Source organism: Pseudorasbora parva, chromosome 21, assembly GCF_024679245.1.
Source record: "Pseudorasbora parva isolate DD20220531a chromosome 21, ASM2467924v1, whole genome shotgun sequence".
Lineage (NCBI taxonomy): Eukaryota > Metazoa > Chordata > Actinopteri > Cypriniformes > Gobionidae > Pseudorasbora > Pseudorasbora parva.
This window is the reverse complement of record NC_090192.1, coordinates 34,107,514-34,120,240: the sequence shown is the minus strand read 5'-3', so window position 1 is coordinate 34,120,240 and position 12,727 is coordinate 34,107,514. Positions and strand designations below refer to the sequence as shown.

At 35.5% G+C, this 12,727-nt stretch overlaps 1 long non-coding RNA gene across 1 annotated transcript in view; it reads right to left on the bottom strand.

Moving 5' to 3' along the window:
- LOC137056244 (uncharacterized) overlaps positions 1–11,124 on the bottom strand; it is a 77,207-nt gene extending 66,083 nt beyond the window's left edge. The window contains exon 1 of the long non-coding RNA XR_010900254.1: positions 10,946–11,124. This is a non-coding gene — a long non-coding RNA (uncharacterized lncRNA). The remainder of the gene's footprint in view (positions 1–10,945) is intronic.
- Positions 11,125–12,727: the final 1,603 nt, after the last annotated feature.

Below are 12,727 nucleotides of genomic sequence, written 5' to 3'. Positions count from 1 at the left end.
GCTGTCGGTACTTTTGAAAATACACGTGACGTGTGAGTGTGAGTGAGTGAGAGAGAGAGAGAGAGAGAGAGAGAGAGAGAGAGAGAGAGAGAGAGAGAGAGAGAGAGAGAGAGAGAGAGAGAGAGAGAGAGAGAGAGAGAGAGAGAGAGAGAGAGAGAGAGAGAGAGAGAGAGAGAGAGAGAGAGAGAGAGAGAGAGAGAGAGAGAGAGAGAGAGAGAGAGAGAGAGAGCAAACGGCAGCCGAGGACAGAACTAAACATTCAAACATAGCCTGGTTACACTTTAGATCTGTGATAGTCTAATTTTATTTTAGATTTTGGCTTACAAAGATTATAATAATAATATTTATGTCTAGCCCAACTTAATTCCCTTTGCAGCAGTAGCCTACGCTGTCATTTCTCCATAAAACTCAAACGCAATGACAGAATCAGGACGATCAATGATTGTTGTAAATACAGTCTAGCTACTGTTGGTAAATTGTGGGACGCGTTTAATAATAAAAAGAGCGATTAAAAGCACAAAAATGTGCGCAAGAGATTGTTCCCAAGTCGGCGCGCGCTCTGAAACAGCCTCAACGAGACTAGCAAATTACACTTTTGGTTTCACACTCGCGTCTAAGCGATCAAATATACTCAAACATCTATGTCAAAATGACCGGCTTGGAGAGTCTCATAAACACAACACAGTTTGTGTCTAAAATGGACGTAGTTATTATGGATATAATTGGGAGAAAATGTAGTGCATCTGCCTATTCGCCTATACTATAGATCTGCACGTCTGTCTTAAAGAGGCAGCAGTGTAAATAAACATGAGACGAATTACTGCGAATTAAACAGTCAAATGCAAAGAGAAAATCACTCACAGCTCTTGAATGAATAACTTCAGCTTTAATAAGCATTATTTTGGCTATTTATGATAAACTATGCAGTGTTATTTTACATTTGATTACTAGAATTCTTCCTGAAATGAAAGCACTGTGTAGGTGCTTGTATTTTTGTTAATTGTGTATCATATATATATATATATATATATATATATATATATATATATATATATATATATATATATATATATACACACACACACACCTGAGAATTAGGGGTGGGTATCGTTAAGGTTTTAACGGTATTACTACTCTTACCGATACTGCTTATCGGTCCGGTACTTTAACGGTATTCTTATCAGTACTTTTTGAGGGATTTTATATATATATATATAAAATCCCTCAAAAAGTACTGACTCAAAAATCCCTCAAAAAGTAACAGGTTTGTTAATAAATGCCTTCTGATGCAAATCGATGGGTTTGTGTGTGAAAAATATCCATATTTAACACGTTATAAAGTAAAATATCTAGCTTGTGGCGGACCGCCTTACATATGAAAAAATCATCGCTGACACAACAATGACGCTGGCTTCACTTTCTTTTCTCTCCCATTTACTGTCATAATGCTGGGATTGGCCCGGACATTTTTTAATATAACTAGTTGTTTTCATCTGAAAGATGAATGTCATATACACCTAGAATGGCTTGAGAGGGGAGTAAATTATGGGATAATTTTCATTTTTGGATAAACTATCCCTTTAATATGCGCCATTGTTTTAACTAATTGCGTCACCTCGGTTGTAGACTTGAGTTTTCTTCTGGAAACATACACGTCACAATATTCCTCATTTAAATAACCATGCCATCCAAGTCATATGCAAAAAGTGTGTTCTTGCCATGTTCCACCCTGGATCTCTTACAGCTATGTTTAAAGGAATACTCCACCATTTTTTCATGTTATTCCCTTAACTAAGACGAGTTGACACATACCTTTCTTGTCTCGGTGCGTGCACCTAATCGCTCTGACGCGCAGTGACATTCTGATAGCATTTAGCTATTAAAGCTTGGTTAGCTGCTTTGAACATGGATACAACAACAACGGTGGAGATTCTTCTGATCTTCTGTGAAACATGACAGCACTATATACCTTCGCCTTGTTATCATAACCCTTACGATGCATGTTATAACCATGATTGTTCATAAACTATCTACCTACAAACTGATACTTCATCAACTCTGATCAAACTACTGATGCAGGCGTTCAGGTCCCGTCAGTTCTATTGACGGAAATGAGAAGTTGAGGTGAACGGAGAGGATTTTTCAAGCATGACTTTTTACTGCCCCGAGTCAAAGTACTCTCAAAAGTGCTATTCCGCCATACATTATAGGTATCCTTTTTACCCCGCTTAGAAACGCGCCACGTTTTATTTTCTGTCACCATACTTAGTCGTTCAAATATTTTTGTAACTGTATTTAAATAGGAAAACTTGGAGGTATTTAGTTACTTCTAACTTGACCTCTGTTTGGTACCTAATGAATATCAAAATCACAGCGCGTCAGAGCGATTAAGTGCATGTGACGAGAGAGGTATGTATCAACTCGTCTTAGTTAAGGGAATAACAGTTTAATAAGAAAAATTCCTTTTAGTTGTATCCCTTTAAAGGGCATGGCATTTCCCAAACACACTCAAAGCAGTAGACAAATCACAACATGCCAACCAATCCGAGCACATCGTGTTTTTTCAGAAGGAGGGGCTTCAGAGACAGAAACTAAACGGAGCATTGCTGACAGACTGGGAAGAAAGTTACAACAATCATGTGTGAAAACCTGTTTTTTGTTTTAGTTTTTTACATTCAAAAATGAAAACCTATTCTAGTGAAAAGGGTCATCTTTAACAGATAGAAGAAATGAAATGAAGAAGATGAAGAAATTAAGTTCATATTGTGACTTGTGAATACTGGAAATAATTCACACTGGCATACATATAAGGACAAGGATCAGTTTAGCAGGCACAACAACGCCAGTGTAAACATGAATGCTATGAGAGATGTGCACACACACAGACAAAGGGTAAGCAGAAAAGTGCTTTTCTTGTCATACTGTTTGCCACAGCAATGGCTTCAAGAGGGATTTCAAAGGATTAGGCAACACAGAGCTGTCAACAAAAGAGTACAAAAGAGAGACTATGAAGACAGAATAAAGAGAGAGTTGAGCTCTGCATGTCAACATACAGAAAAGAGAAACTGGGCTATACTTGCAGGAGAGAGATTACTGACTTACTGGATGCAAATAAGTTACTGGTGTCCGTTTATTTTGGATTTGAAAAAGACTATTCATAACCAAATGACAGAGTTTGGCTGATTCGTGTGACCTATTTAACCCCTGCTGGGAGATGTTGTAACTACACTACTACAACTACAAATACAAAAAAAAATCATATATTATAGTAGGTTAGAGATTACATTGTTTTCGTTTTCCGTTTCTCCTTTTGTGACATTTGCATGTTCAGCACTCTCTAATGTCAATAATAATAATAATAATAATAATAATAATAATAATAATTATTATTATTATTATTATTATTATTATTATCATTATTATTATTTAGTACACTGTAAAAAATTATTTAGAAAAAAAGTAACCTGGTTGCCTTAATATTTTGAGTTCATTGAACATTTTTTGAGATTCGACAACCTTTATTAAAATATTATTAAAAGATTTTGTAAGCATATTGGGTAATTGTGTGTGTTTTATTTCTGATGCCGAGAAACATGACAAATAGTGCTATTTTCATGATTTATCAAAAAATATGAATTTTCATTTTCATGCGTCACCTCGATTGTAGACTTGAGTTCAGATGTGGTTCAGATACAAACATATTTTGAGTTTCTATTTATTAAACAAATTTCCTTCATTGTTTCAACTCAATTTTTTTAATTTCAGGTTACTTACTTTTTTAAGTTAAACCAACAAAAACAAAAAACAAAAAAAAATGTACAGTGTAGTAGTATTCTAATTAATGTCTAATTATAAAAATAAAGACAGAAATATATTACAGGATATAAAGACAGCATATATATGTATCCCTATATATGTATATGTATATATATATATATATATATATATATATATATATATATATGTATACCAGGGATGGAAATTAGCAGCCGCCACCAGCCAAATGCGGGTGATTTTGAGTTGTGGCGGGTAAACTCGCTTTACCTACCGGCCACCGTGGCGGGGGAAATAAAAATAGCATACTGTTTCCCCTCTTTGTAAACTTTGTTCAATGCATGCGAGTGCGGCCGTATGTCCGAATATGACCAGTCGTTTTTGCCGTCATTACCCGGATGTAGTACCAGAAGACGCGAATACGAACTCGCGCACGCTGGAAGATCCGTCACTGCGCATCATTCGAGAACGCGCACTCGTCTCACAGTGCGCAAATATTGAGTTCTCTTTCAAGTCTTGCGCTTAAATGGACAAACTCACACAAAATGTATGTCAACATGTCCATCTTGATTAGCATCCAAGCAGACATAGTCTGAATATGCCTCAAGTGAACGTTATACAGTCGAGAAAGAAGAGCATATCCCTGCACTAGGTCTTAAAGGGGCAGTAGCCTTTACTACTGTCTGTTTAATGTCAAACAAAAGGACATCACTCACTGCTCTTGAATAGCTTTTGTAAGTTTAATAAGGATTAATCTTTAATTTAAACAGTTAAAATATGCAGTTATTTTACATTTGATTACTTTATTTAATTTCTGCAAGCCATTAGGCCTGTACATTAGCTATTATTAAATGTACACGAGTGGGGTCAAGTTAAACATTTTAGTTTGAATTGTATTTTATACTGTGGATTGTTGCAATGTGCTAAATAAATATTTGCATAATTTGTAACTGATTAATATTTGAAACTTTAATATTAATTTATGCAATCGCAATGCCTTGATTTTTAGTAAAGTTACACAGTCACAGCATTAGCCATAAATGCAATGGTACTAATAGTTGGCATAATTTCTTTTGGTGTTTCGGTTTCGGCCAAGAATTTTTATTTTTGTGCATCCCTACTGACAATGTTCTGCTCGGTGTGTCGTCAACACGCTTCAGAAGATGGCAAAACTAATAGTTTCATTGTTGGGACTAAAAACCTAAAACTGGAAGCCATAAAATATCACGAATCATCCAAATGCCACATCCAGATAAAAAAAAAGCGCACACAGCACAGAGCCCTACGCATTTAATGAAATGTATATCAGTTCATGGTTTGTGTGTGTATAAGAGAGATAGAGAGAATGTCAGTATGTCATTGAGACTTGAGATTAAATAAACTGCTTAAGTATTGTAGAGCTTGTAGTATTAATTTTTCACATGCAGTTACACATTGTCGGTTAAAAACAAGAAAGTGGCTGGTAAAAACATGGAGTGGCTGGTAGATTTTGAAATCCACCAGCCACAGTGGCCGGTGGACAAAAAAGTTAATTTCCCTGGTGTGTGTGTGTGTGTGTGTGTGTGTGTGTGTGTGTGTGTGTGTGTGTGTGTGTGTGTGTGTATGTATGTATGTATAATAAAACAGGGATACATATACATAAAGGCTGGCCTGTGTGGTCAAATCGAACAGACAAGTAGCTCAAATTGCTTAAGATAATGCTGGTTCTGATAGAAAGGTGTCAGAATACACAATGCATCGCAGTTTGTTGTGTATGGGTTTGCATAGCAGCAGACCAGTCAAGTTCGTGTTTGTCTTGATGATCACTGTAACCCCGCCCCCCCCAGCTGCTGACGCAAGCGGTTCTTACTTCTAGCCCAGCAATGTTTTGATGCTACTTAAGAACCACTTTTTCTGGCTTGGAGCTGGTACTTTGGCTGCGGAAAGACAAAGAACCGATTTTAAACTAGGCTCTGGCTCCGAACCAGCACCAGCACTGCCTTGGAAAAGGGGTACATGAGAAAAGACAGCTTTTTGAATTGCATATTTCCTGAGGGTCCTACACCAGCCGAGCAGCTGCTATTGCGATGAATGGCAAAAACAATTTTCTCCAGGTATTATAGAACTCCTTGACCCATGGCAACTGAATATCCAGTTTTTTGTATGAGCTTTGCAAAAGGAAGTAAAATAAAGTTGTTTTTTTCTTCAGATTTTCAGTGCTTAACCAGGGGCAGAATGCAAGGTCAGAGAGTTTTATGAGTGCACGGAGGAACAATAACTACATAGTCAAGTGTATAGTGGAGCATGACCAACTCCTCTGTTATTGACCGTCAACAGCTTTATGTAGAGATGCCCTTTTCTTTAAGCAATACAACTGTATTGAAAAACCAATGATTTACGTACCCAACACAATGTTGCTATAGCCATGCCACTCACAGGGAAGAACTGTTCATCTCCAGAGGTCAGATAACTTCAACCAAAGCCAGAAAGCAGGGCTGAAAAGACATCATAAGTGCAGCAACATTGTACTTCATGCTCTTTGCAACTTCCTTCCTCTATAATTCAGTAGCCACCTCCACTTTCATATTGCCTGATTGATCGTTTTTCTCTTTTTTTCTTCTTTAAATGACTCTAATGGGTCACGCAGCATAATGGACTGGCCTCCTACGCAGTGTTGGAGAGTAATATTCCCTTGTGTATGACCAGCTGTCCCCCATCACACCTGGTGTTTCATAATCTTACCGCTCGGACATCAGTCCCTCTCAAACATCAGCGGAAACTGGACCAAAGTTTAAAGCTTCGCTTTATTTTGAAAGTCCCTATTAAACATTCAATGACTATACACAGATCAGGCATAACATTATGACTACAGACAGATTAAATGAATAACTGATTATCTCTATCACAGCACCTATTAGTGGGTGGAATATATTAGGCAGCAAGTGAACATTTTGTCCTCAAAGTTGATGTGTTAGAAGCAGGAAAAATGGGCAAGCGTAAGGATTTGAGCAGTTTGACAAGGGCCAAATTGTGTTGGCTAGATGACTGGGTCAGAGCATCTCCAAAACTGCAGCTCTTGTGAGGGGTTCAATTGGTCAATATCTATCAAAAGTGGTCGAAGGAAGGATTATGACTGGCGACAGGGTCATGGGCGGCCAAGGCTCATTGATGCACATGGGGGGTAAAGGCTGGCCTGTGTGGTCTGAATGAACTGATCTTGTCTAGCTACTGTAGCTCAAACTGCTCAAATTAATGCTGGTTCTGATAGAAAGGTGTCAGAATACACAGTGCATTGTAGTTTGTTGTGTATCGGTCTGCATAGCCACAGAACAGTCACCGTGCCTATACTGACCCCTGTCCACTGCTGAAAACGGTAACAGTTGGCACGCTAACAGGGTGGCCGGGTGTGTGTGCATCGCTTACCTGGGGAACACATGGCACGAGGATGCACTATGGGAAGAAGGCAAGTCGGTAGAAGCAGTGTGATGCTCTGGGCAATGTTCTGATAGGAAAATTTAGGTCTTGCCAACCATGTGGATGGATGCTACTTTGACACGTACCACCTACCCAAGCATTGTTACAGACCAAGTACACTCTTTCATGGAAACAACATTCTCTGGTGGCTGTGGCCTCTTTCAGCAGGATAATGCACCCTGCCACAAAGCAAAAATAGTTCAGGAATTATTTGAGGAGCACAGCAATGAGTTTAAGGTGTTGACTTGGCCTCCAAATTCCCCAGATCTCAATCCAATGAGCATCTGTGGGATGTGCTGAACAAACAAGTCTGATCCATGGAGGCTCCACCTCGCAACTTATAGGACTTAAAGGATCTACTGCAAACATCTTGATGCCAGATTCCACCACACACCTTCAGGGGTTTGGTGGAGTTCATGCCTCAACAGATCAGGGCTGTTTTGGCAGCAAAAGGGAAACAACACAATATTAGGAAGGTGGTCATTAGTATGGTTGCACCTACATGTCTGCTAACTCTCATTAGAATGTTAGTAGAATATTAGTTGGCTGGTCGGGTTAGGGTTTAAATGCGAGTCAAAGGCAAGATGGGAAATGGCTTTTAAATACACGTTAAATTCACTTCACTTAATCACATACACAACAGTGTTGTGACATTTTATCAATAAACACCGTTTCTGGGAAAGCCAGACTAGAACTCTTAACATATCTGATTTAATCTTTGATATGCAGACTAAATCTTTGATATTTAAAAATAAATATAATTTTTATGTTCAGAAATTGCTCTAACCTACACAGGGTCATAGAGAACTTGAGACGAGTACTTTGAAAGGAGAACAAAAGAAGATAATATCTAATTAACAAGATTATCTGCTTCAGGCTATTGACAGTTGTGCCTTTGGATGCTCAAGGTTCCTCATAAATATACATTTCGATATGCGTGTCAAGATCAAGATGTGTCTTGTGACATTGGAGATTGTGAGATCATCAAGATCCATTATGTCTGTATGGCAGGATCAGAAGAAACAGTTGAATTAGTATTTATGCATGCAAATAAATGCTTTGTTTATCAATCTCATAAAACAAAAAAACTCAAGAAGGTTAAAGATTTATCCAGTGGACACTTCAAATAATTATTTTGCATATAAATACCCAATTAAACCATTAGAATAAATGTATAAGATAATGATGTTTCAGTTGTTGCAAAACATGAAAAAAGGATCATAATATATACGGGAAACTTCTGAAAAACCACTGGAACATCTAGATGCGTTTAAACTGTTGTGTGTCACGTCCAGAGGTGGACAGTAGTGGAGTATTTTTACTTTCCAAGTAATTTTATTTTGCAAGTGTATGTACTTTATCAGTGTTCTTCTTTGGAAAACTTTTACTTCACAACATTTCAAGAATAATTTGATACTTTTTACTGCACTGCAGTTCATATTGAATAGGCATGTGCCGATATCAATTTTTCATGTTGCGATTAATTGATGAAATTTTATCACGATATTGAAATAAGTTGCAAAAAAAAAGTGCTGCCATAGCATAACAGCTTTAAGAACTATTTTTGTAAGAACAAAAATAACTGAATGTTAAAATACAATAATGCACCAAAATATATACAGCTCTGGAAAAAAATTAAGAGACCCCTCTTGAGAAATCAATGTTATGTGGTCTCTTGATATTTTTCAGAGCTGTAGAAGTACAATTTTCAAACAGATTAAATTGCAAAAAAATTGGCTATAAAGAACAACAGGGAGGCTAACAAATTACAATAAGGTCTCATTATTAATGCATTAACTAAGATTGAGCAATAGCTACATTTGATACAGGAAGTATAATGTTTTTGGTAATGTTAGTTAAGAAATACTGATCATTGTTAGTTTTATCTTAGGTCCATTAACAAAGTTATTTTGATTTTACTGTTATTAAACAGTAACTAAGAAATTAACATAGAATGATTCATTCTTTATAAGTATTTTTCATTGTCAGTTTGGTAATAATGAATTAACATGTTAACTAATGAAGTTGTATGTCTCAAAGTTTTACTGAACAATAACAGAACTTTCTAATTATTAGGGCATGTTGTAGTCCAGATTAAAACATAAAAATGTTTAAGTTTGAAAATAAATAGCCTATTAAGTATTTGGTGCTTGATGAACAACATTGAGATTACAAAAACGAATGGATGTTTTAAAAACTACACGCGGTTTTTGTTTGTTTGCTGGTTTCCGGGGTAACAGCCGCATTCTGCAGTTCATCAGCACCCTCTGCTGTCACTGAGCGGCACTTCAGCGCGCTGCTGTCTCCTTCACCGGTTCAGTCATGTGCAAACGCACGTTGGGCTTGTTTATATCTGAGCGCGTGTCCCTTTGACGCAGAATACAGCGGTGTTGAGCATTTAAATGGTTGATTGGCAAAGTATTCTTGAATGCATTATAAAAATAAAAAAAAATTGTCAATAAATTATTATTTACGATATTTTAAAGTGCCCACTATAACAATATCGTGCATATTAATTATCGTGATAAATCGCATTATCGAAAATCGGCACATGTCTAATATTGAATATAATTTAATACTTAATTACATAAAAAATGTAGTGCTGTATACTTTTACTCAAAAGTAATTAAAATTTTACTTGAGTACAAGTGATAAAGTACTATATGTTTAATGTAAGAGTTAAAGGTAAAAAAAAACTACAACTTTTATTATGAAATGTAGTGCAGTAAAAAGTATGACTTTATATATTATGCTTTGGAATGTAGTGAAGTAAATGTTTTTCAAAGAAAAACACTGATAAAGTATATAGGGGGTTGTTTTCAAACCTCAAATAAAGATTCAAACGGTAATGAATCAGCGTATTGATTCATGATTCGGATCGCCAATGTCACATGATTTTAGCAGTTTGACACGCGATCCGAATCATGAATTAATAAGCTGATTCATGACCGTTTGAATCTTTAAGGTTTGAAAACAAACTCAGAAGAGAAGACAATGCTGAATAAAGTCATAGGTTTTGTTATTTTTGATTACCAAAATGTATTTTCGATGCTTCAAGAGATTCTAATGAACTAACTGATGTCACAGATGGACTACTTTGATGATGTTTTTATTCCCTTTCTGGACATGGACAGTATAGTGTGCATACACTTATACGCTCTCGGACTAAATATAAAATATCTTAAACTGTGTCTGAAGATGAACGGAGGTCTTACGGGTGTGGAACGACATTAGGGTGAGGAGTTAATGACATACACTTTCATTTTTTGGGTGAACTAACCCTTTAAGTACACAAAGCAAATGAGAATAGACAATGGCACAGGCGAATGATGGCAAACTGGGTCACAAAAACACAATAGAAACGCAAGACAGAGCAAACATTTAACATTGTGTGGGAGTAGTGTTAATTATATAAGTATAATTGTCTAGTAATCTGGAAAAAAAATAAATAACTATGCTAAATTTTAGTACAGTAGAATAATATAACACTAGAGCAAAACTGAATGCAAAACACATTTTCAAACTTGGTTGTTCCAAAGAAAAGTATAGAGAAAACAGATCAATAGATATTTAAAATTAAGATGAAATAAATAAATGAATTAATTGAAATTAAAATAAATAAATAAATAAATAAATAAAATAAAAAAGGATTTAAATAAACAGATATATTTAACAGCACAGTACTATTGAAAAATAAGTTTTAATAGTCTTTTCTTACCTATTGTGACGTATATATCCGAAGTGAATTTGCTTTTAGAACAAGAAAAATGTAGGGCGGGACTTCATTTCATCAATCAGGAATTGGTTGAATGGTTGTGATTTACTATTGGTGGATCCCATGCGAGTGACAGATTGTCCCGCCTTCATGCCAGTAAACACATCATCAGAGAAGAGATGTCGCTGCAAGAGAGAAGTTATTTTAATTAAAGTTTATGAGGGCACATTAATAAAAAAAAAATATAAGAAAGTGTGTAGCATCTTTCTGCGCATAAAATCTTCATAATATAATAATTTTCTCAAAATGTAATCAAATCTTGAGCACATACTATAACAATTTTTACATCATGAGAAATGTATTACATTATAAACTCACTAAAAACATGTCATATTTTCATTATTGTAATAGCTTTTAAAACATTAAATATTTGTATTACCTTATAGTACATTTTTAAAAATCTAAATTTAGTCTTAAACTACAGTACCTGCAAAATGAAAAAGATGTAAATATTCTATCATTATTATTATTATTAATAAACACTCTATTGGTATTCCTTTATGGCAGATTACTGATACTTCTAGTACTGCTGCTGCTAGATTTACTTTAAAGTAGTTTAAAGCTGCAAGAAATCTGATTGTATGTATTTATCTAATTTAGATAGATTTTTTAAAATGCACTGTAGAGAATAAAATGTTGTTTTAAAAGCTGTTACAAAGAAAATATTACATGCTTTTGGCGAGATTGTAATAATCTTCTCATAAAATTACTACATTGAGAAAAAAAAACATTGTAATGTAAAAATACAGTTCATTATGTACAGTAATTACATTATGAGTTGCATAGATGAGTAATTTGTAATAAATACTGCAATATTCCATTAAACAAAATGTTAATTTTGATTTAATGGTGACTTTAATAATGTAACAACCGGAACTAAATATTTTCCAAACTAAGTGTTTTTACATTAAAATACAGTATATAACAGCCTCTTAAATTTGAGGATATATAGGGCCAGTCCCCTGCACAGGATTGATCACGTTTGGGGGGCTGTGGCGTCTAAAACATTGAAAACCCTTGACATACGGTACATGTAAGCCACAGAAACGTCTGGCATATTGGCTTGCATTTGAACTCCTGTGTGAGTGCAACTTTAATTAGACAGAAGGCATTGTTTCAAAGTGACAAACAGCATGTTTAAATAAAAGCTGTGTGAATGATGTTGGGTTTATACACATAATACTGTAAGCCAATCAATAAAGAATGCAAGTAAAAAGAGGATTATATCAAAATAAGCTTATTTCCAAGCACTGGTTGAATGCAGAATCTTTAAGCCTTGCCAGAATTAAATGAGATAGCTTTTGTTTGTTGATATCAAGTATTAAAATGTGTATTCATTTTAACTTTTTTGAGGAGGTGGAACTTAAGCAATACCTTATAGTTTCTGCACACCTTCATGAATTATTTATGTGCTTAAGCTGCCTTCGCATACTATTGAACTTGTAAATACGCATTTCCTAGTTGGAAATTGGATGCCCACTCAAGTTGTATTGACCACTGGGAAGCATAGGGATGATTTTCATACCCAAGTTCCCCAGTTGGGCATATCATAAACTTTAAACATGACAGAAGGGAGAACTATTGCTGCTGGTACTCATTCTTTATTAGTTTTTTCTTCTTCTTTTTTGTCCCACAACAGCTACATCTCCTTGTCTTTTGGTTAAAGTAGTGCATATTTACATAATGATTTGAAGCATATTGAATGCTTTATACACAGCAAAAATA